This window comes from Rhinatrema bivittatum, chromosome 3, assembly GCF_901001135.1.
Source record: "Rhinatrema bivittatum chromosome 3, aRhiBiv1.1, whole genome shotgun sequence".
Taxonomy (NCBI): Eukaryota; Metazoa; Chordata; class Amphibia; order Gymnophiona; family Rhinatrematidae; genus Rhinatrema; species Rhinatrema bivittatum.
In genome coordinates, this window is record NC_042617.1 from 352,558,469 (window position 1) to 352,584,605 (window position 26,137).

Below are 26,137 nucleotides of genomic sequence, written 5' to 3' on the forward strand. Positions count from 1 at the left end.
TCTCCATAGACACCCCAGCAATCATCCTAGGAGACCGGAACCTACATGTCGATAGCACACCTTGAACTTCCTCATGCAACACCATTCTTGATTCCTTGGAAGCTTTAGGTTTCAAGCTGTAGATCAACTTCCCAACCCACAAAGCGGGTCATACCCTTGATCTCCTTTTCACCAATTCCCAGATACAGGTTGACTCCCCAACTGGCACTCCCGTCCCCTGGTCTGACCATTACCTCATCAGAACCACCTGTTCTGTTAAACTCCCCAGCCTTCACAATACAAACTACACCATACGCTACAGGAAAAACTGTAAAAGAGATGATCTCATCTCGGCACTATCTAACAAATTAAACAACCTAGATCTTTCAATTGCAGATTCTGCCCTTGCATCATGGCACGACATAACTAATATTGTAGCCAACAAAATATGCCTTCTACAATCTAAGGAATTACACCAACAGCACAATAAAGCAAAGAACCCCTGGTACACACAAGAACTAAAAGATCTGAAACATCTCCTTAGAAAATCCGAAAAGGCCTGGCGTAATGATCCCACCCCCACTCGCCTGGCATAATTCAAATCCTCTCTACATTGTTACAGTGTAAAGCTAAATAATGGTAAAAGAGATTTCTACTCTTCCAGAATTCACCAATATCAATATAACCCGCGAGCCCTTTATGACTACTTGGCCTCGCTTACCAAATCAGCACCCCCTGATATTCCCGACAATGCAGCTAAAACCAAATGTGAAGAACTTGCTACAGTCTTCCAAGACAAAATCAACAAACTGCTGACATGCTTCCCCACCAACCCTCCACCTACGCAAGCCTACCAAGAAGTCTACTAGGTCCCCCCTAGAGACTCTGCCAAAGGCCTCATATCTCTAGAACACACCACCACCCTCGAAATAGAATCATTTATCAAGAAAGCCAGACCATCCTCTCACCCTTCAGACACTATCCCTACAAAACATCTCCTCTCTATTCCTAATTTAATTGCACAACCTATAGCTAACATTATAAATTCCTCCATTATCTCAGGCCATGTACCCAACCCTCTCAAACAAGCTATTGTCAAGCCAATACTAAAGAAACCGAAACTTGATCCCACTGATCTATCCAGTTACTGCCCCATCTCAAACCTCCCGTTCATTTCAAAACTTCTCGAAAAAACAATCAATAAACAACTGTCAGAATACCTTGAGGACAATAGACTCCTCGCCCCCACACAGTATGGCTTCCGGAAATTCCATAGCACAGAAACCCTCCTTCTTTCACTGTCCAACCAACTTCTCAAAGGCCTGGACAAAGGTCAATCCTATATACTAGCCTTCCTAGACATCTTTTCAGCATTTGACACTATCAGCCACAATATCCTCCTGCAACGACTAACTGAAATTGGAATAACAGGTGTTGCATTCAACTGGTTCAAATCCTATCTCAGTAATCGAAACTTCAAAGTCAAAATAGGAAACCATGAGTCCAAAGCTATTCCCCTTGACCAAGGAGTCCCACAAGGCTCCTCTCTTTCCTCCACCCTCTTCAAAATTTACATACTACCTCTCTGTCATCTCCTATCCAGCCTCAAGCTTCCCCACTACATCTATGCTGACGACGTGCAGATACTTATACCTGTATCTGACGCACTTCCTAATGCCATGAACATCTGGAATTCCACTCTTCTTTCAATCAACAAACTCCTAACTCATATTCACCTTGCCCTAAACACTGCAAAAACCGAAATCATGCTTATCTCCCCCCAAAATCACCCTAACATGTTTCCCCTGCCTCAATCTCAATCACCACCAATCCCATTCTCCCAACAGGTAGGGACCTAGGAGTCATCCTGGATAATCACATCATCCTCAAGAAATTCATAAACAACACTCAAAAGAGTGCTTCTTTAAACTGCACATACATAAAAAATTAAGACCCTTACTCCACCCCCCAGATTTTCGTATAGTACTTCAAACCACAATATTCTCCAAACTTTATTACTGTAATTCACTCCTCCTAGGCTTACCTAAAAACTCTATCCACCCTCTACAAATTCTACAAAACACAGTTGCCCGGATTCTCACTAACACACGACGAAACGAACACATAACTCCCGTACTAAAGGAACTACATTGGCTCCCAATTGCATCCCGTATCCAATATAAGACCCTCTCTATCATACACAAAGCTCTGCACAATCCTAAGATGAATTGGCTTAACGATTCGTTGAGTTTCCACCAGCCAACTAAACCCACCAGACACCAATACCTCGCCACCATTCATACTCCCTCCCCCAAAAATACCAATCTTGCATCCACAAGAGCACGTGCACCCTCTGTAGCTGGCCCTGCCCTCTGGAATACAATGCCAGTAGAGCTATGCCAGGAGGACTGCCAAAAAATATTCAAGCAGAAACTCAAGACATGGCTATTCACTAAAGCCTACACCTAACACCACCTACCTCTACCTTCGACCTCCCCTTCCCAATTTCCCCCCTAAAGCCTCTACTAACCTCCCCAAGACACACACCTTACACCTCCCCTCAACCCTTTCAGACCTAATTTCCCCCTAAAAGCCTTTTACTCTCTCTATTCCCTGGAAATCCCTTGCATTGTATTCAACTCCTAGTTGAAACATTCTGACCAGTCCTTTTACTACAATCTATATAGTAGCTATAATGTATATAATGTCCTAATGTATATAATGTCCTAATGTAATGTATATAATGTCCTATTGAATGTATTTAGTTCACTACACATTCTGTTGTTTATGATGTTCTGGTTTATCCTCGCATGTTTTATGTCAAACGCATCCTTTGCGTAAGTTACTGTTTTCTGTAAACCGATGTGATATCTCTGTGATGAATGTCGGTATATAAAATCCACAAATAAATAAGTAAGTAAATAAATAAATAAATAAATAAATACCCTATATATGTATGTAATATAAATCCCTCATTGACTCTTACTGTGAAATGATTACCTCCAAACCTTATAATTTGATTAATAATCTATATATGAACTACGTATCTGGGGTAGGCAGGAGATGGGGAAGGTGGATGGGATAACAAGCACCACTGCTTCTCCAGGAAACAGCTCTCACTCTTTCCCAAAGCAAAATAATTTTTACAAGCTCTTAGCACACTCAGAATAAAGGTTACACTCTCCCTATTTTCCTTAACATACCTTAGAAATGCACTAAACAACTTTAACCCTTTATTTTCTTTAATACTTTAGAGACATGCAAAATATGAAATAGTGGATTAAGGTTAGTTATTTTGTGTATCTCTAAAACGTGTCAAGAAAAATAGAGGGTTAAAGTTATCATACTTCTATAGAAGATGACAATATGTCTGTAACACTTTTGGAGTCCTTTGCTTTACAAATGGATAGAGATTTTCATTTTTCCTTCTTAGAGAGAATTTATTTTTGAGTTCTAAAGTGTCTATATTTGCAGATATTTCCAAAAATTTCCAAAAATAAACCAGGGAAATTTCTATCAATAAGGTCTCTTGATCTTTTGACTGCAGCTCATTTTTTTTTCTCACTTTGTCATAAATGTTTGATTAAATTTCAGGGATCTAGATATACCTTATACAATTTCTTCAGAGTAAATCAATGTTGCTTGCAGTTAATTAGGGAATTATAGCACCATAAGAAGATGGTTTGTCTTTCTGTTATAAGATTTCATTTTTTTTGTTTTGAGTAACAACCTTGTGTTGTGAATCTTTTCTTTTTAAATTTTATTTTCTACTTGTCCCTCTTCAAATTATTGGTTATTATTAGGCTGGCTTGTATTTCATCATTTTCGGTACATTTTTCTGTTCTGTTATTTTTTATATGAATCAAGTATTTTTTATATATAACTTTTTGATGTTGTTATAGTATATACCATCAATTAAAAAAAGTTAACACACTTTATAGATGCACAGTTGAATTTTAATGCTCTACTTATTTGGCAAACCTTTCCCTAGCAAACCAATAATAACAACTCCTGCTCAGCCACCTGCAGATGAAGCTTCTGCTATCAGGATTCCCAAGACTATCTGTATATCAGTTGTTAAAGTCATTTTGACAACATGTCAGTTGTTACAAATTATCTGTTTTATTGTACTTTAATAACTGATATGCTGAGAACTGATTCTCCCCTCCCCTCTCCAAATGTATTATCCCTCACATACTTTCACTTTATAACTCTTATACCACTTGCTTTCAAAGCTGTGGAGTTGCAGTCCAACCTATTATTATTACTTGTATATTCAGTATCCATCTTTAGCTCATTTTGCACTGACCCATATACATGAATATACAAGTATAAACTATTCACACATGCATTTGGAGCCTGATATACAAAACATTTTTTTTTATCTATATAGGTCTGAATCATTAAGTTTTCTTCCATTCTATTTCTATTAGGAAAAAAATTGATGAACTGGGTCTTATTGGAAAATTGCTAGGTTCATCTGGCATTACTCCACTGAAAGGTTATCTCCTGCAACTTACTTTTTGGCCAATATTTTTATGTATCTAAGTGTATAAACCTGAAACCATACTACTTCAGTCATGAAAACTAAAGTATGATAATTTATGATGTTGAAAAAGGTAAAAATAAAATACTTGACCAACAAATTAAGGGAAGAAAATTTAAAAAACATGTTTGCAGAAGTGCATTTGTATCTAGAGAGTATACAAAAAGATCCTGTCAAAAACACATTATGAATTCCAGAATGAAACTAATTTTGGCACAATACAAGTAGTATGAAGAGCACAGGCAGCAAATTTTAGAGACTGAGGTCATACCAAGGCTTAGAAGTGAGGTTCATTCCTTGCAAGGTAAACCTATCTGGAAACAACTATCCCCATACAGGAGAGGCCTTATTTACCCACTAGTTGTGAAGAAAACTTTATTTCATGGTTTGACTGGCACTGCCATGTTTTTTATTATCATTTGATAGATGAAATGAAAAGTAATCTTACTAGAGAGATAATATAGACTATTTACTTACTCTGACTGAAATGTTTTGCAAGCAAGCAATCATTTCAAATGTTCCATTTCATCCCATTATTTCAAGTAAGCACTAAAGTAAGACACAATACAGCTTCAGATACCATAAGAACAGTTAAAGGTCTAAGGAAGGATATTCTTGAAGCAGGCTCTCTGTGCAGATTTCAGCCTTGCATTAGGCACCCAGACATTAAGGAATGCTTACTGGAACCAGAAGACACATGCTAGTAAAATCTCCTTGACTGGAAATCTAGCTAGCCGCGTGGCACATTTCCCAAATTATTGTCAACACCTTTCTATATACTGAAGAATGCAAGCCCAGATTTAATGAAAATTCCATTTAATGGATTTTTTTTTCCCTGATAAATCCAAACACAAGCATTTGTAATGATTGAAGCAGTTTGTCATACACTTAGGGAACACTGAGCTATTTTGAAAACTGTTTTTGAAACAACTATCTTTAGTATTTGTCGTAGCCTCTTTCCAATGACTCACTTGACAGGGGCAGAATGTTTTTTACTGCGGGGATTGCCTACTAAACAATCTAATCAAAATATTATTAAACAATTATGCTGCAGTAGGCTGTTTAATGAAGTGTTTTCGGTGCAGTTTGAATGTTAATAGCAACGGTGTTAAGTTCCTTTGTGTTCTGGGTATCAAACAGACAGAAGTAATGGAAGCTGACTACCAGCCAAACAAAATCTTAAAACACCTTTGACATACAATATACTTGTGCCATTCCAAATCTTGTCATGCATTGTTATTGAGCATAGAAATTACAAAATGGAATGTCAAGAGCTTGCTTTGACTATTACATATTTAACTCCATGGTATCGGAGAGGTGTCACTTTCTTCCTGCTTATATATGGTTGAGTTAAATCTAAATTTCAGTGTGGATTGCCGGGTGCCAAAACCCAAGCAAAGCTTAGGCTTCAAGTTTTATATATGCCAATAAGCTTCCAATTTAGAAGCCCCGCTGAGACATTGCCTTGAGTGCTACAGCAGCATATTAAGCAAACATTAGCACCCTTTGTGAATGTAATGCCCATTATTTAAGTCTGTGATGGTGGTATGGCTGTCACATTAGTTCACTTCGATGTGCAGAAAGAGAGGCCACCAAGCAAGTTGTAGGTAATACCTTTTGTTGCACTAATTTAATAAATTTGTACTTAGCTTTTGAGAGTTATACTCCCCTTATCAGATCTGTGCAAAATGGGCAGATGACTTGAAAGCTAAAAAGAAATGCATTAAACTGGACTGATAAAAAGTGTTACCTACAGCTTGTTTAGTGACCTTTAATTCTATGTATGTGATAGCCAAGGATAGATGATGATAATGTAACTGGGTTTAAAAAAAGTTTGGATAAGTTCCTAGAGAAGTCCATAAAATGCTATTAATTAATAAGGTATAGTAGCTTGGGGTCTATTTAATGTGTGGGTACTTGCCAGTTACTTGTGACTTGGATTGGCCACTGTTGAACACACGATTCTGGGATTGATGGACCCTTGGTCTGACCCAGTATTGCAAAGCTTATGTTCTTATGTAAATACTTTCAAAAGATTAATAAAATAAAAAATGGTTACATTGAAGTTTAACATCAAACGATATATTGAAAATGCATCTTAATTATGTACATCAAAGTACATTCATTTAAGTGTCTCACCTAGACAATAGCTAAGAGTGAGCAACATCTGTTTCTTACCTATGCATAGATTTTAAGGAAAAAGTGGATGATTTCTTGCCACATTTTCAAATAAAAGGAAATCTAGAGGTTAATCTAGTGGTTTAAAGTTATATGATTGATTCACTCAGTTTGATACGGAAAAGGAATCCATGTTGGACAGCTCTTCATGAAGATTTCCACAAAGAATATACATGAGATAAACTTACGTGCACTGCCTCCACCATATGCAAATCTATGTCATGCATATTCATTGTGGATATCCTAAAAATCTGACTGGCTAGGGGGGTTCTTGAGGACTAAATTGACATCTGCTCTATGAAATACTTATTCAGCCAGATTCCATACGATACACTGGGGAAAGAAGCAGTAACAAGACATATATATGAAAAGGCTATCATTAAAAAACAACAACAAAAATATAATGACTTAGCAAGCTAACAGGGTCATTCATTATTGTGTGATGTGCTGGTATCGCAGTGGTATTATTTAAATTTGGAAAAGGGGAGGTGTATGGGAGGGGTTTGGGTGGAGTTTGGGCAGAGTTATCTCTCTTCAGCGCTACGGGCGATAATGTTCCCTCCCAGTCCACTCCAAAATTTCTTTATTTTTCTACTTACTGCTCCTCCCAAGCAGAAGTAGTTTCTGCACACTGGCCAGCTGCCGGCACACTCATCTGTCCCGGCCGGCCTCTGTCCCACCCCACCCCACCCCACCCCGCCCCTCCCCAACCAGACCCCCACCCCCCAGCCCACCCCTTTTTCAGGGCCCAGCACTTGTGTGCATATCAGGACTTATGCGCATCGCCGGGCCCTATTGAAAATGCACGCGGCACGCATAGGGCCCAGCCATGCGCATAAGTCACGATTTTTACGCTCACAGGCCTTCGCTCGCAGGCCTTTGAAAATCCACTCAAACTTTTTCTTCATTCAATGGCAGTTCTTCTTCAGTAGTTTGTGTTTAAATATACCTCTTTTATAAAAAAAAATCTAAGCAGATAATATATTAAAATAATCAGTACATTAATACCATAACAAAATGCATATAAAACAATATTGCACATCTAAATAACTTTTCTAATAAACAAATCTATATCTTGTCATAACAAGCATAATAGATCTAATTCTCAGTGGAGCACAGGACTTGGTGAGAGAGGTAATGGTGGTGGTGCCGCTTGGCAATAGTGATCATAATATGATCAAATTTGATTTAATGACTGGAAGAGGAACAGTGTGCAAATCCAAGGCTCTCGTGCTAAATTTTCAAAAGGGAAACTTTGATAAAATGAGAAAAATTGTTAGAAAAAAACTGAAAGGAGCAGCTATAAAAGTAAAAAATGTCCAAGAGGCGTGGTCATTGTTAAAAAATACCATTCTAGAAGCACAGTCCAGATGTATTCCACACATTAAGAAAGGTGGAAAGAAGGCAAAATGATTACCAGCATGGTTAAAAGGAAAGGTGAAAGAAGCTATTTTAGCCAAAAGATCTTCATTCAAATATTGGAAGAAGGATCCAACAGAAGAAAATAGGATAAAGCATAAATGTTGGCAAGTTAAATTTAAGACATTGATAAAACAGGCTAAGAGAGAATTTGAAAAGAAGTTGGCTGTAGAGGCAAAAACTCACAGTAAAAACTTTTTAAAATATATCCGAAGCACAAAGCCTGTGAGGGAGTCAGTTGGACCGTTAGATGATCGAGGGGTTAAAGGGGCACTTAGAAAAGATAAGGCCATTGTGGAAAGATTAAATGATTTCTTTGTTTCGGTGTTTACTGAAGAGGAGGTTGGGGAAGTACCCATAATTGAGAAGGTTTTCATGAGTAATGATTCAGATGGACTGAATCAAATCACGGTAAACCTAGAAGATGTGGTAGGCCTGATTGACAAACTGAAGAGTAGTAAATCACCTGGACTGGATGGTATACACCCCAGAGTTCTGAAGGAACTAAAAAAATGAAATTTCAGACCTATTAGTAAAAATTTGTAACCTCCTGGTACCCCTGGTACAATCATCCATTGTACCTGAAGACTGGAGGATAGCAAATGTAACCCCAATATTTTTGGCCAGGCCCCCCCAAGCTGGCCAAAAGTTCCATTTGGGTCCAACGAGGGTCCCGGAGCGGACGCGCGGTGAATCACGTGACGTCCGCGTCACTCCGACGTGATGCCGACGTCACGTGCTCCTCGCAAAGGAATACAGGAATGGCGTCCTGACTCCCCGCTGGACCACCAGGGAGATTTGGTAAGTCTTGGGGGGGGATTAAGGAGGGTGAGGGGTTTAAATTTTTATTTAGGGAATCGGTGCACGTATGGACATAGACTCAACTTATGGAATTCTACATATGTCCATATTGACCGAAATTGACCCCCCCCCCCCCTTTCGACTTATTGACTTATGAACATAAACTTTTTGTCTGCACATCCCTACTAGATATATCTTCAGTCAACCTGATCAGTTATGTGTTTATTTAGATACACACTCGTAAATACTGTTATAGAATGGGTTATTCAATTAAAAGTGGAATTAGTTAAGACAAAGTACAAGTTTAATTTGGAATTTTCTAGATGAAATGCTCCATGTTACCACTTGACTATTAATTGCTCTCTAATCTATTTTTTATTTCTTAGACAATGGATATTATGATAAATAATAGTTGTATTGCTATGGTGAATTGTTTTTCTTTTTGGGAAATATGTATTGTGATCATATATATCTAATTCTGTATTTGGAAAAATTGAAATGCAATAAAAATAAAATTAAAAATTATATATCATTTTTTTGTACTTCAACAATTGTATTACAGTTGCCAAACCTTTTTTTGACAGTTAGACGCAGACTGATCACACGCGCGATGCAATATTGAACGTCTGATGCAATAATAACGATGGCATTGTGGACTCTCCATTTCAAACAATGCATGCCTTTTTTGCATGCTTGTTATTTCAGATTAATTTAAATATTTCATCCGCAGTACCAGAGAAAAAATATGCACGCATTTGAACCACATGCGTTCCTAATGAACACAATTTCTCTGTGCATTTTCTATAGCATCAGCCCCAATGTCGGCACTGAGATCAAAAGAAGATGATGTTCTTAGATAATATATCCATATTGCTCCCAATGGGTGAGCCTGTGCTATCACCACCCTATGAAGACTTTAAAAAATGGTCCAAATATTGTCCATCAAATATCGTCAAACTTATAATTATATTCCAAAAAATGTTCCACCAAGGAGGCTTCAAGTTTACCAGCAGTAAACAGGTAGCTTTTAATATAAAACTTAGGACAAGAGCAGGTGATCAAATAAACCACAAAAGATGAAGTACATGAAGTACATCATTTAGAAACAAAGCAACAGCCCGAGGGGGACTTCATACACAGTTCTTTTCAAATCAGGGCACACATTATGCACTTACCACATGGTTCTGTGCCATGGATACCTCTTCAAACCCTTACTGCCACGAGCGAAGACAAATATAGGACCATCATCAAAAATTGAATATTCCGTCCTAATCGACCAATGTCTTGAAAGGTTATTACAAATCTGTGAGGAAGCTACTGTATGTCTAATCACACATATATGATTATCTTTTCCATGGCTCTTTTGCTGCAATAATGAATTGCAATTGAAGTATAAAGCACAATGATACGCCTTTTTAATACAAAATGCAGGATACCCCCACTGAAGAAACCTCTTCAACAGATCACGTGCTTGATCCTTAAAATCCTACTCATCAGATTACAAACATCTTAGCCATAAAAATTTCCCCCAATGCGAGGGATGTAGATAAGTGACCTTGAAATAATTTTATTTGCAAGTTTTCAAAAGTATGCTTAAAAAAGTACTGCGCATTGATCAATGATTATAATCGTTCACGCTGTTGAATCATGATAGTTAATTAGTTATTGTGTGCTAGATTCGGTTTTTACATGATGGCCACTCTCTAAATTACTAAAGCATTCAGTTCTTTATATTGTGAATTTTTCTGCTATATCTGTTACAATTGCTACCATTTTCCCTTGTGTATTGTAATTTTTTAATTTCTTGACTGTGATCATATACTGTATTTAATTGTCCCAGCTTGTATGTTGCCGCCTTCTTCTGCTTTTCTTTTTTTTCACTGAAGACATGGACCATGCAGCTACCTCTGGAAAGGGCATAAATACTCAAGTCCAGGTTTCCCACCATTGAACACATTTATTTATTTATTTATTTATTTATTTATTTATTTATTTACTTAGACATTTTATATACCATCATTCCATGTATAGATCACAATGTATTTATTTATTTATTTAGCATTTTTATATACCGACTTTCCAATAACAGAATTACTGATCAACTCGGTTTACATTATAACAGAACAATCACATTTACAAGTAAATGTCTTACAATGAATTACAAGGTCACATTCATAGTTATAAATTTAGTAAACAAACAAAAAACAAGATTGGTTACAATGTAGGTATTCCTAGGTAGGTATTAATTTCCATCTATCTAATGAAGGTCATAACATTCACCCTGGAGTGGAAAAGATACCTTTTTTGGAGCTAAAGTTATGTACGCTGACTCATGTCTGTCTTTTATTTCATAAGATTTCTTGTGTCTGGTACATCCTTATGACTTGGCCTTTTTTATTCACTGCATCAACTGCTGCAGCAAGAAAGGAGGATTAACCGTTTCCAGAAGAGAAGGAATTTGGGCAACCATTCCTCCAGCAAACTCTGCCAAAGACCCAGCAGCAATGCAGGAGGAAGCATATCCTCTCTCGCCCCCTCCCCCCCCCTCTGTCCCTAATATTAAAAAGGGTTCAAAAGAATGAAAATGCATTTTTTAAATTTTATGTTTTAGGCAAAAATGATATCTAACTTTTGCGTCCTGTGGGCATGAGTGCAGGAGTATGAGTGTATGTAACAAAGGATATGAGGATGAAGTATGATGGACTGTGAGAAGATGTTTGGTTATTGAGAATATTAGGGATGTGCAGCAGGAAAACATTTGTTTTGATTCTTATTCATTTCACCAGGACCAAATTCATTGCATTCATTTTTGTGGGAAAAATCCCAATTCATTTGATTTGTTTTATTTGTTTTCCATTAAAGTCAATGGGGGAAGTATTTGCAGCCTATTTTTGGCTACAGAATTGGGGTTTTCTTATCAATTCTGATGAAACTTCTGAGGAGCAATCATCAGAACGAGAAAAGAGCTCCAAGGTACTTAGACTGTGGCAAAGTGGCACCAAAGTGGCATGGATAGCCTAAGGCACTTTAAAGGGGCAAAGGGGTACCAGGAGTGCAAGAGTGCTTTAACAGAGGTGCAAAGCAGCAGTGAGAGTGTAAAAAACACCCCACAGTTTCAAAAGAGAGCACCAATAGCAGATGTATGAACCCTCTAAGGCAGCATGACAGGCAAAGTGGCAAGACAAGTGGCATCAACATCCTACAGTAAAATGAAGGGGGTACATAGCAAGCAGAAAGACTAGCACCAACACACTGAGGAACCATGGCAGTGGCAAGAACACCACAAGGAGTTGAGTGAGTCATCTGGTGTATGGCAGCAAGGCAGAGTGGCAGAAAGTTGATAGGGGCAAGACAGGCTGGCAGAGTGGAGTTAGTCTGGTCCCTGTGGTTTTGATAGGGGCTAGACAGGCTGGCAGAGCTGAGGTAGTCAGATGACTGTGGTGTTGATAGGGGAAAGACAAGGAAGCATGATGAGGCTCAGCATGCGGGGCGTACTGTCCACCCAATCCATCATGAAACATGGGCCAAGGAGTCTAACACGTGAGCTAGGACCTGAAACATAATGAACTATGCTTGGGTGGGGTGGAGTGTTGCTGCTGTGCACAGGGCCGATGCAAGGGTATTAGGCACCCTAGGCAAACCTTAAAGCCTGGCGCCCTACCCCCACCTCCCCATACACAATTTTAAATTATGCATTTAACACATATTTTACATGAAAAGTGACATTCTGAGGAAAAATTAATATATACATTATTGTGAAAATTTCATGCACTGTTGTGATGCCAACAAGAAAACTTTGCATCTTGGTATTCATATGGATCATACCAATTGTGATATATTTCGGCATGTACTACTGCCAACACTCAAAGAATAACAACCCCACCTATGAAAAAGAATACCACAAATATTACACCAGAATCTAAAATATCAATACACCTCCTATCAGGAAAACAGAACAGGCCAAGCTACTACAGATACCTACAGAGAAACCACATGCTAAAAGAATGCTTCATCTCAGTCTTGCATGCAGAACACAAACCCTCACCAAATACAGAATAAAGCCACATAAAGTATAAATAGAAATGTGCAGACAAAAACTGAACTGTAAAATGCATCACGCCAGACTCCATAGAGTTTAACAATGGAAAAACAAAAATTTCACCATTCCTCGTGAAACAAATCAATAAAATCAAGATATATAAATCATTAATCATAATTATAAAATCATACAAATAAAATAATTTCAAAATAGCTGATGAATAGAATATCCAATAATTAAAGACTCATGCAAATTTTTAAAGCTTTACCAAACACCAATAAAATATTTCAAACAGCAGACACATCACATACTACCCAATAATTAAAATGGTAGTAGTCAATCAAGAAAAATGAACTTAAAAAGGCACCTTTTCTTACCCTCTCCAGCAGTTCTCCTACTCCTTTCCCTCCAGCAGTTCTCCTACTCCTTTCCCTCAAATTTGCAGATGACACAAAATTGTTCAGAGTAGTTAAATCACAAGCAGATTGTGATAAATTGCAGGAAGAACTTGTGAGACTGGAAAATTGGACAACCAAATGGCAGATGAAATTTAATGTGGATAAGTGCAAGGTGATGCATATAGGGAAAAATAACCCATGCTATAATTACACGATGTTGGGTTCCATATTAGGTGCTACAACCCAAGAAAGAGATCTAGGTGTCATAGTGGATAACACATTGAAATCGTCGGTTCAGTGTGCTGCGGCAGTCAAAAAAGCAAACAGAATGTTGGGAATTATTAGAAAAGGAATGATGAATAAAACGGAAAATGTCATAATGCCTCTGTATCGCTCCATGGTGAGACCGCACCTTGAATACTGTGTATAATTCTGGTCGCCGCATCTCAAAAAAGATATAATTGCGATGGAGAAGGTACAGAGAAGGGCTACCAAAATGATAAGGGGAATGGAACAACTCCCCTATGAGGAAAGACTAAAGAGGTTAGGACTTTTCAGCTTGGAGAAGAGACGACTGAGGGGGGATATGATAGAGGTGTTTAAAATCATGAGAGGTCTAGAACGGGTAGATGTGAAGCGGTTATTTACTCTTTCGGATAGTAGAAAGACTAGGGGACACTCCATGAAGTTAGCATGGGGCACATTTAAAACTAATCGGAGAAAGTTCTTTTTTACTCAACGCACAATTAAACTCTGGAATTTGTTGCCAGAGAATGTGGTTCGTGCAGTTAGTATAGCTGTGTTTAAAGAAGGATTGGATAAGTTCTTGGAGGAGAAGTCCATTACCTGCTATTAAGTTCACTTGGAGAATAGCCACTGCCATTAGCAATGGTTACATGGAATAGACTTGGTTTTTGGGTACTTGCCAGGTTCTTGTGGCCTGGATTGGCCACTGTTGGAAACAGGATGCTGGGCTTGATGGACCCTTGGTCTGACCCAGTATGGCATTTTCTTATGTTCTTATGTTCTTGCAGACCATACCAGAAGCAGCAGTAGCTGCTGAAGCTGTCCTCACTGTCCTCTTTCTTAGGGACCACAACCAGTCTCTTCTGTCTCTCTCACACACACACAAACACACCAGACACACCCTCAGGACCAGTTTCTGTCTCTCGCATACCAATCATCTCCCCAACCAGTCTCTCTCTCTCTCTCTCTCACACACACACACACACACACCAGTCATTTCCCTGATCAGTCTTTCTCACACATACACACGTCACCTCTCTGGCCAGTTTCTCTCAATCACACAATGCTCTCACTCTCTCTTACTTACACACAGGCTTTCAATCATACACACAGGCTCTCTCTATTTCACTTGCACACAAGCTATCAATCACTCACATGTTCAATCTCACTTACAAACAGGCTCAATCACACACATGCCCTCTCTCACAGCTACAAGCCAGCCAAAAACTTGCTCCATCTCTCTCTCACACACACACATTGATACACACAAGCACCCTCCCTGCCTTGCATATACACCACACACATACAGAAGCACCCTCCCTATCTCACATACATGAAGCACCTTCCCTGTCTCACACATAGAAGCACCATTCCTTTCTCACATACAAAAACATACACACAGAAGCACCATTCCTTTCCCACATACACATATACAGAAGCACCCTTCCAATCTCAAATACATATATACACAAAGGCCCCCAGCTGAACAGCTCGTCACTGGCAGCGGCCTTCTTCATTTCTTTTGCCTAGTCTCTGGCTGCGCCGATCTTGTTTTCTTCGGCCCTGCCGGACTGCTCTCCGTCGGCGGCTGACTGCACCGGTTTTTATTTCTCCGGCGGCAGCTGGCAGTGGCCATCTTCTTTTCTTCTGCCCTGCTGGCCTGGTCTCTTCATTTCTTCGGCCCAGCGCCCTCAATGGCCCGGAGCAGAGAAGGCCACATGATCCACTAGTCCAGCCCACCGGGGGAAGCCCGATCTCCCGATAGGCCAATCTGCCCCTACTTTATCACATGGCCTTCTATTTCTCAAACAATGCAGCGCAAACCAAAGGAAAGGAAAGGTATGATACGTTGCATTCGTGAGGGATCGCGATACGTTTCGCAGACCCACGAATGCAATGAATAGGGACCTATATGTTGCGGATTGCGCATTCGTTCAAAATGAATGCACATCCCTAGAGAATATTATGGTGCTTGTATGGCTGGTAGGGTCTGTCAAATTGTTTCTAAAAAGATGAGTGCTGCAATTTATGCCAAGGCAACTTTGGTGATCTTTTTTTGGCACTTATTTTTTGTATTCCAGATCTAAAAGAAAATAAAGTAAAAAAAAAAACCAGAAAAAACAGAAAGCAACATGATCGGACTTCCATGATTTTCATGGAAAGAAAATGAAAGAATGTTAACTATTACGCCCCCACCCCTACCACCACCACCACCTGCACCAGCACACCCCACTGAAGATAATGGGAGCTGATTGGCGAAAAAGGGACTGCTATGGGCATTTAACATGCATTGTAGCCATTATGCAGCTTACTAAATCTTCCAGGTGTCAAGATGTTGAGTTGCTAGAGATTTACTTGCTTTAGAAATGTATTTGTGCATACATTTGCGAAAAGACAAAAGAAATTGTATGCTTGTATTGGGATATTTTTTACAATTTTTTTCCCTGTTGTTTCATCATTGGAAATGGGAGGTTCAAAATATTGGAGAAGAGCAGATACACTGGCAAGTTACAGGCACTGGAACTAAAAACAAATAAATGCACACTTCTTAGTCTTACATCACTGGTAGATAAGGTAAGGGAAATGCTCCTGAAGGAAAGGTGAGACCAGAGAATAAGATCAGGAAGGCGCAATTTATACAGTCTATTTGGATTACAGCTTGCTTTGGAATGTTTGTGGGAAAGGTCTCATGAAAGTATTTCAGCTTGGAAAGGAATTGCACATTTTCCTGGAAGACAATAAATATTGCATGCTGCATGTGCTGGTGGCTAATTGCTGTCTCCTACTGCAAGCATAATTGATGCTCACAAATTGCAAATGGGAAAACGCAAGGTTGAGCTCCAGCAGCAATACTTCACAATGCATGTGCGTCTTCATCAAGGAGAAGGGGATACAAGAGCAGCAAATTCAAGGAGCAATAGTCAGTCTCTTCAGCATCCGGCATGAACAATCCTGAGAACTTGATGTGGGGTGCATAACCACAATTGCTGGTAGCCAAAATCCTCTTGCACCAGATACTAATGCACTAACAAGTGAGGACAAGTGAATGATTTGTTTCTGGGTAGTACGCTGAAGTATTTCAAAGCTCATCACATATCACCAAACTCTGGATCAGCAGACCTCAAGAATCTCCTCAGATGTGTGCTAGTGCTAGTGTTGGAAAGAACAAAAGAAGTGTTATGTTGGGTCAGGCCAATGGTCCATTGAGCCCAGCATCCTGTCTCTGATAGTTGCCAACAGATCCAAATGGGAAGATCCCTTCCCTGTTGCTCACTCCCAGAAGTAAGAGGTAGTAAATCACGTCTACCTGTCTAATAATTATGAATGGACTTGTCCTCCAAAAACATGTCAATAACTTTTTAAAATTCATTTGTATTATTAGACCACCAAATTCTCTGTCAACAATTTTTACAATTTAATTGTGTGTTGACTGACTGAAAAAATACTTACATTTGTTTTAAATCTGCTTCCACTTAGTTTTCTGGCATGTTCCCTAGTCTTAGTACTTGACTGCATTTATTGCTCTAAAATCTACATACAGGCACAGAATGGGGCATTGATAGTTATAGCTTCATGGCCATCCTGGAAATCACAGCCAGGTTTCCGCAAGATCCAAAGTCTACACTAAACTATGTATTTACTTCTTTATTTAAACATTTTATATACTGTCATTCCAAAAGAAGATCACAATGGTTTACAAAATCAGCATTCATATTCTGGGTCAACATTCATATTCTACAAATGCTCATTATTTTATTCATTAATTTATTTATTTTAAAATTCTATTTTGCCTCTTCCAATAACATTTCTTCAGTACACATTATAAAAATATACATTAAAAAAACACATTAAAAATAACAAATACAATATAAATAAAAACTATATTAATTAAAAGCTTTTTTAAAAAGCAACATTTTAACATTCCTCCTAAATGTCTTTAAGTCCCTTTGTTCTTGAATTTCAATTGGGAATCTATTCCAATGAGATGATACAGAAAAGGAAAAGGCACTCAGTCTGGTTTACTGATGCCTGTAATCGTGCATGGATGGTATCACTAACAATTACGTACCTGCAGATTGCTAAGAACACATTGGTATATACCATTGCAATTTATGGGCCACAGAAGAAGCCTGCTCTACATAAAGTAGCTTATTGGTCAAAACCAATGGTTTGAATTGCACTCTAATTGGCAGTCACTGTAACTCCAACAAAACAGGAGTGCTATGGTCATTTAAAGCCACATCACTTAGCAATCTAGCTACTGGGTGTTGCTTTACTTGCAGGGCATGAGTCAAATTGTTTTGGAGGACTATTGATAAACTAGTACAATAATCCAAGTGACCCAGAGTTGAGGATTGAAGTGCAGTCCTAAATAAATTCAGGGATGGTAACTTTGAAATATGGGCGATCGTGCCCATGAATGCACAAACATGGGCACACATGCGCAAAAAAGAGCACTTTATAATGTGTGCGCAAGTGTGTACACACTTTGCAAAATGCATGTATGTAGATGTAGCTGGTTGTGTGCATAGCTACAGGCATACCTGTGTGCACACTTGTGCACACAGGCACACGCACGCTCATGCACGCACACTTCTGCAAGGGCAGAACATCCTGTTCTTCCCGAGTTTGCTGTGTCAAGATGCCTCCACCAGTGCACCAGCCAAATTTTACCACCAGGGACATTGATCGCTTGGCATCCTTGGTGGTAGCCAATGAAAACAAGCTCTTTCTGTGTGCTGGTGCGAGGCACAATCTACAATACAGCATGCAGGCTTGGGTGGAGTTGCAAGATTAATTTAATAGAGTAGTTTCCCACCCATGTGGAGTAAGTGGTGCATAGGGGGGTCAGTAGGATCTGGGGGTGGGTATGTGGTACATGAGGAAAGGTTAGTAGAGGCTGAGAGTGGGTAGATAGTGCATGGGGAGGGTGCAATAGGGGCTGGAGGTGGATAGGTGGTGCATGGGAGTCAGTAGGGACTGGGGTGGGTAGGTAGTGCATGGGGGGCAGTAGGATCTGGGATAGAGAAGTAGTACATGTGGGTGGGGGGCTCTAGGGTGCCAGTATTATCCAAAATATAGCACCTGAGTAAATATGTTTGACTATATAATGTTATAGTGGAGCACAGGATTTGGTGAGAGAGGTAACGGTTAGGGATGTGCATTCGTTTTAGACGAAATAGGAAATATAGATGATATTTCCTATATCATCATGGTTCGGGGATCCCTAAAAATGATAGGAAAACCTCACAAAATTTCATGTGGTTTTCTTATCGTTTGGGGGCGGGGGGGGGGGGGGGGGAGGAGAAAGGGCACACAGAAAAAAAAACCCTAAACCCACCCCAACCATTCAGATCTAATTATTTACAATCCACCACCCTCCTGACCCCCAAAAAATTTGCCTAAAGTCCCTGGTGGTCCAGCGGGGGTCCCAGGAGCGATGTCCCCAACTCAGGCTGTTGGCTGCCACTAATCAAAATGGCGACAATGGCCCTTTGCCCTTAACATGTGACAGGGGCTATCAGTGTCATTGGCCAGCCCCTGTCACATGGTAGGAGAAATGGATGGCCCATGCCATTTTTTAAGATGGCACCAGCCGGTGGATGGTGCCATCTGTCCAGTGCTCCTACCATGTGACAAGGGCCGGCCAATGGCACGGTTACCCTAAAATTGCCACCGGCGCCTGAGTCAACCAAGGCTAAAGTATGTTACAGGCCAGGTGCATGAGGAATAATCTGTATCCAGACTCACCTGCTACTTTCTCTTCTGAAGACAAGATGAAAACCAAGACAAAAACTTATCACCACATCCAATAGAGTATAATTGCCTGACCAAGAAGTCATGCTAAACAGTATCAAAAGCGGCAGAAATATCAACCTGCACCAAACAACAATATAAAGAATCCAGAAGAGAAATCAGCAAGGATTCAGTACTATGGCCCCATCCAAAATCCAAATTGTTGACTGTCTAACATACTATTAGTATTCAAAAATTCATCCAGTTGTAACAAATGCATTTTTTGAGAAGCTTCGCTAAGACAGATAAATTGGAAATCTGGTGAAAATAAGAGAGCCCATTAGACAACATATTATGATCCTTTTAATAAAGGATTTGTAAGTGTATATGGGTTATATGTCTTGTAATGGCAACGATTATTTAATTAGGAAGGCTTACATATTTAAAATTATAAAGTTACAGCTGATGTAATAAAGATTGAGAACGACTGCTTTAAATGTTAGAGAACTCTAGCAAAAGAGTCCAAAGTCACACATGGGAAGGAAAATAGTCATTAAATTACTAAACTAAAACTTTAGGCAATGCAGGAGAAATCTAATTAGGAAGGCTGATTGTAAAAGCAAATTATAATTAAGGGATGGAAAACCATAAAGCATTTCTTTCACCCCTAAGAGTTCAGTGGATATTAAAAGCACTGGTGACGCTTTACCAAGCCCCCATGTAGCTTCCAAGACCCATTTGACACTTGGGGAAACTGTGGGAGTGGATATTTAGAGACTATGGATCCCACAGGGCAAAGAAAACTTTCCATTAGATCAGTTCAAAGCGAAGTACATTCCGTGCTTGTTTTTAACAGTGGAAAACTAAGCGAACAGAAAAAAAAAAGAAAAATAAGCTGGTTCATTTAACAGACTAGGTTTTAGAACAAGAGACATGAAAAATGCATAATACTACTGCTACAGTATGTTCTGCAAGGAGGAGTCGATAAATATGGAGAATTCAAGCTGTTTTGATGCTCTACATATATCACCTTATTTATTGACCCCCCTACCTCTCGTGTGTTACTTTGGTGAGCTCCGCAAGAGAATCTTAAGGTCTAACCTTCCTGCTCAGCAGTTCTCCAATTCAAACTAAAGCTCAAAGCTCATGAATCACGAGGGTTTTGTTGTTGTTTTTATTGTTTCCAGCTAGTTTCTGACTTGTTTTCTCGTTTCTCTACAGGTTTAAAAGAGGAAAACTTTCAATGCTGGACCAGGACGGTCTCAAATGGACCCTTGTGAAAATAAAGTTAATTTTTTTTTTTTTTTTTCAGGGCAGGCAGACCCAGTCCTGGTTTTATCCCATTAAACACATGGACTTGCAGGGGGGAATTTTGTAACATTGCACATAAGTTAGCCAAAATGTTCCAATTATTTTCAAAGCACACTTACATACACAAGACCGCTTTGAAAATTATCCTGGCAAAATGCACATACAACATTACGCCTATTGGGGTAGATTTTCAAACGAGCGCGAACAGCCTACTTTTGTTTGCGCTCCAGGCGCAAACAAAAGTACGCTGGATTTTAGTAGATACGCGCATAGTCGCGCGTATCGGCTAAAATCCTGGATCGGCGCGCGCAAGGCTATCGATTTCGTATAGCCTGCGCGCGCCGAGCCGCGCAGCCTACCCCCGTTCCCTCCTAGGCCGCTCCGAAATCGGAGCGGCCTAGAAGGGAACTTTCCTTTGCCCTCCCCTCACCTTCCCCTCCCTTCCCCTACCTAACCCACCCGCCCGGCCCTGTCTAAACCCCGATCCTACCTTTGTCGGGGGATTTACGCCTCCCAGAGGGAGGCGTAAATCCCCGCGCGCGAGCGGGACCCCTGCGCGCCGGGCCGCGACCTGGGGGCGGGTACGGAGGGCGAGGCCACGCCCCCGGACCGCCCCGGGGCGTAGCCACGCCCCCGTACCCGCCCCCAAAACGCTGCCGGCACGCCCCCGAAACGCCGCGCAATCCGGCCCCGCCCCCGACACGCCCCCCGACACGCCCACTCCGAAAACCCCGGGACTTACGCGAGTCCTGGGGTTGTGCGCGCGCCGGTGAGCCTATGTAAAATAGGCTCACCGGCGCGCAGGGCCCTGCTCGCGTAAATCCGCCCGGTTTTGGGCGGATTTAGGCGAGCAGGGCTCTGAAAATCTACCCCATTATTTGGTGCATGTAGTTTTGGCAAAGATAACATATGCACACACTTTTAAAAATCAGAAAGTATGCACATGAGTCCCGAGTCTTCACCCCCTGCAATGCCTTTCTCTGATGTGCATGAAAGTATACGTGCTAGAGTCGCCAACTGGTTCCTGATTTCAGGATAGGCTGATCCAATCCTGGGTTAACTCCACTGTGTGCAGGTACTTGTAGTCTTGCTTTTCTTAGGGAGCAAAATAGGGAAATCAAAGCAACAAGTCCCTGCAAGCAGTGAAGTAAACCCAGACCTAGATCAACATGTCCTGTTGTGTATATAGGGGTAGATTTTTAAAGAAGTGCGCGCGGGGTACGTCACCACTTAGCCAGAGAAGTATGGACTTCTCTGGCTAAGTGGTGACGTCTGAATATCCGGCTCTGTTCAGCAGTTGCCACTTAGCCAGATAACTAATTATCAGGCTAAGTATTTGGTGGTTGGTGGGAAGGGATGTAACAGGGAAGAGCTATATATTCACCTACCTTAGGGGGTTATTTTCCAACTCGCATTATGGACGTTTTGCATGCATTAAGGCATTTTTCGCATTTTGTGAAGCCATATCGCACAGTTTTAATGCCCAAAATAACTACAACTTTTTCATTGCCATTAAGCTGTTTGATATGCCCAAAACGCAAATTGTGATTTTTTTGCAAATTGTGTTTTGGGCAGTTTTAGGCTGGGGAGGATTGGGGAAGGACCTGAGATGCGAGAAGGAGAGAGAAAGAGAGAGAGAGAAAGAGAGAGAGAGAGAGAGAGAGCCTTTAGGGGTGGCACCACAGTAAGCAGCTATTTATGCTACTATAGGAGGCCCACCTAGTAACTTGAGGTGAGGTTTAGGTAGTAGTAGTGTATGGGTTAGGGGCCACTTTGACATGCAGAGTGAGACGTACGAACAGAACAGTACACTCTTGTGAAGATTTGATGTCCTTTGGAATGACGAAACATACAACGATGAGATTTCTACTAGGTTCTTGTTGGTGTTTGAGGTAGTTGTGGGTGGATCCTTGGGCCGGTGGCAGATGACCATGCCCCTGGGGGAAGATCCTGAGAGGGACCACCGGTCAGGCTCAGGGTATGGAGACAGACACACACTAGTTCTTTTATTAAACAGTATATTGAACCACCAGTGGTGGCAGTAGTGAGCTGGAAGTGCCCGGCTGGGCTGTAGTCCCTCAGGTACTGGAACAGCGATCCTGGATAACTGAGCTGTAGAGAAACTGAATCCAGTGAGTAGGCAGAGTAGGCAGAGTTCAGGAACAGAACCTTGATGGTAAAACTCACACAATAGTCTCTGGAAATAGTCCAGGTGTTGGAATGAGTTAGGCCCTCGAGGAGCAAGTACCTAGTTCCAGCGAACGTTCTGAGAGAGAGAGAGAGTAACTCACTGGTGTAGTAGGCAGCGATGACTTCCAGGCAGAATAAGTATTCAGTAACCAGTCCGGGAACATGGGAACCTCGAGGAGCGAGTGCTGGTTCCTGACTGTGACCTGAAAAACAAAGAGAGAGCGAGGCCCCCGAGGAGCAGGTACCCCTGGTAAGTCCGAGGAGGCAGAGCAGCTTAGGTATTATAACCCCTTGTACCATAACCTTTGCTAACTCGATTAGTTAGCAATTTCTAAGACCTTATATATCCGGTACTGCTGACGTCATCTCAGGGGACGCCCCTGAGATTCGCGCCATTGCTGGTACATCAGTCAGGGCCGCACGCGCACACCCTTAGGCCATTGTGAAACATGGCAGATTGCAGCATCAAGCCGCTCCGGAGACGCCGGAGGAAGACGGCAGAATGACGCCGTGGCATCTAACCTCCCACTAGAGCAAGAGGGAGTCACCAAGGAGGTGAGGAGGGCGGAGTGGAGACTATGAGCAGCGACAGTCGCAACAGTTCTCTCACCCTAGCTTGTAAGTACCCTGTTATAGATTCCATCAAGCTAGGTCGAGAGAACATTGTAGAAATATCATCTTTGTGAGACTTTTCTGACTCCAAATGACATCAAATCTTCACTGAGGTATACTGTACTGTTCGTACGTCTCACTGAGCATGTAAAACTGGCCCCTAAACCCTAAACTACCACCAACATCTCACCTCGAGCTATTAGCTGGTCCTCCAATAGAGATATAGATAATTGACTACAATAAAGGTATTATAAATAGACAGTCTCTCTCTCTCTCTCTCTCTCTCTCTCTCTCTCTCTCTCTCTCTCTCTCTCTCTCTCTCTCTCTCTCTCTCTCTCTCTCTCTCTCTCTCTCTCTCTCTCTCTCTCTCTCTCTCTCTCTCTCTCTCTCTCTCTCTCCCCCCCACTCTCCCACAAAAACTTTACTGCACCCCATGATACCACCTATGTAAAGTGCAGTAATTCTAAACATACCCCTTTTTTCTTACCACATTCGTTTTCCATGCAATATTATAGCATTTTGAGGAATCTAGGGGATAGTGTGCAAGGAATGGAGAAAAAGGTAGCAAGGAATGTATTGAACTGATTGAGATGCTGTTTGCTTTTGGCTAATGTAGTTGGACATAATGACCCATCACAGTACAATGTTCTGTAGTCCTACGCTAATACTATTCTTGCAAATAAGCCCAACTATGATGAGCATTTTAGGGACAAAATGGAGGATAATGAGTTTATGTCCTCAGGCACTGAAGATGTAGGTCTTTAGTTGACACAGATAACTAACAAAGCACCTGCAGCTGTGCAGTTTCAGGGGATGACCAGTCATTGTAGAATTGTTCTTTTCAAGGGGCAGTTGCATCCAATCCTACAGAAAAGAGCAAGTGAACCAGATGCATGTTAGTGCTTCAACAGGTCTGCTTGTAATTTCCCTGACTGCAGGTTCAATCACATCTGATCACTGAGTCTGCAAATCATCTAGCTAACAAGTACCAAGAGACGTGCACCCCCCAGGGTTACAGGTATTTTCAAGTAATTGTGTCATTTCTCAAGTTTCTTTAACAGTTGCTGTAGTGGCTATGCAATACCTAAAATAGGAGGTGGCTGTAGTGTTACAGAAGATTCTGTCCATTAGACAGTAGGATGGTCCCAAATTTATTTGTTTACCCATTTTCGTGCTGTGGTGAGGGATAAGCTGGATATGGAATTAGGTTTGGGATGTGTAGCAGGTCATTTTGCAGGACCACCTTTTGCTAAAATGTTTTTTTCTCTTTTGCAAGTGGTGGTCAAGAAGGACCCAGGTAAATCTTTCCTAATTTACAAACACATCTTATCCAGAGCGTAGATCAGTTAATGACTTCATTCTGCATGATGTGTGCTCAGTTTATTATGCCTCTTTTGATGCAGTGCATTGATTGGTTAGATGCTGAGGTCAGCATGCATGGTTGTCTAAGGTAGATTTGAATCAGCTTTTCGCCTTATACCTATTCATCTTGATTGTTTTCCTTTCTTGGGTTTTCACTTTGAAGTCACTGTTTATTTTGATCGGAGTCTGCTGATGGGGCGATCAATATCTTTGACTCTGAACTGTTCAGTATTTTTGTACATTGGGTGACTGCATTGTGCATTACCTGGGTGATTTTTGTTTGTAGGGACTTCAAGTAACAATATTTGAGGGGAGCTTTTATGTAGATTCAGGTGTGGATAATTTTGGCATTCCTATTGCCAAGGGCAAGACAGAGTGGCCAGTCACATGCCTCACTTTCCTAGGAATTGAATTTGACTCTTAGCCATGATTTCATATTTACCTATGGAGAAGGTGATTAAATTGCAGTGATCTGTGCAGTTTATGATACAATTCTAAAAGGTAACCTTGGTCTAGTTGAAGTGGAGGATGTCTGAATTTTGCTTGCAGAGTGATGCCCATGGGCTGAGTATTTCTCAGGCATTTGTGTTGGTTGATGTCTGGGATTCAGCACTCGTTTCATTGTCTGTGAGTTACCAGATGTAATAAGGAGGATTTGAGGTTTGGCATAATCTTTTGTCAGGGTGCAAAGAAATTTCTATCTGAAAGGCCAATCCAATATCAAATAGAGGTTTGGAATTGCACATGGATGCAGAGTGGGGAGCTGTTTTTGATGCTTATTGTCGAGTCTTGTTTTGAGTCCTAGTATTCTTCTGGGTCACTAAGAGTGTGAATAAAGGATAAAAATGTGAAATAATTATGGGGTAGATTTTATAATTTTGTGCGAGCGCGTACAAGAGTACGCGGGATTTCAATAGATACCATTAATGGCTACCATTAAAATCCAGGATCTGCTTACTGTGACATGGTGAGGGCAAAGGTGATCGGCTGCCAGTATTCAAAATGGCGCCAATCGCCTTTGCCCTCACTATGTCACAGGGGCCGACCGTCGGTACCTGTGACACAGTGAGGGCAAAGTCGATCGGCGCCATTTTGAGTACTGGCATCGGACGGCTGGCATGCAGGAGGTCACTTCCGGACCCCTGCTGGACTTTTGGAAAGTCTTGTGGGGGTCAGGAGGCCCCCCAAGCTGGCCAAAAGTCCCTGGGGGTCCAACGGGGGTCCCGGAGCAACCTCCTGCATGCCGGCCGTCCGATGCCAGTACTCAAAATGGTGCCGATAGCCTTTGCCCATATTATGTCACAGGGGCTACCGGTGCCA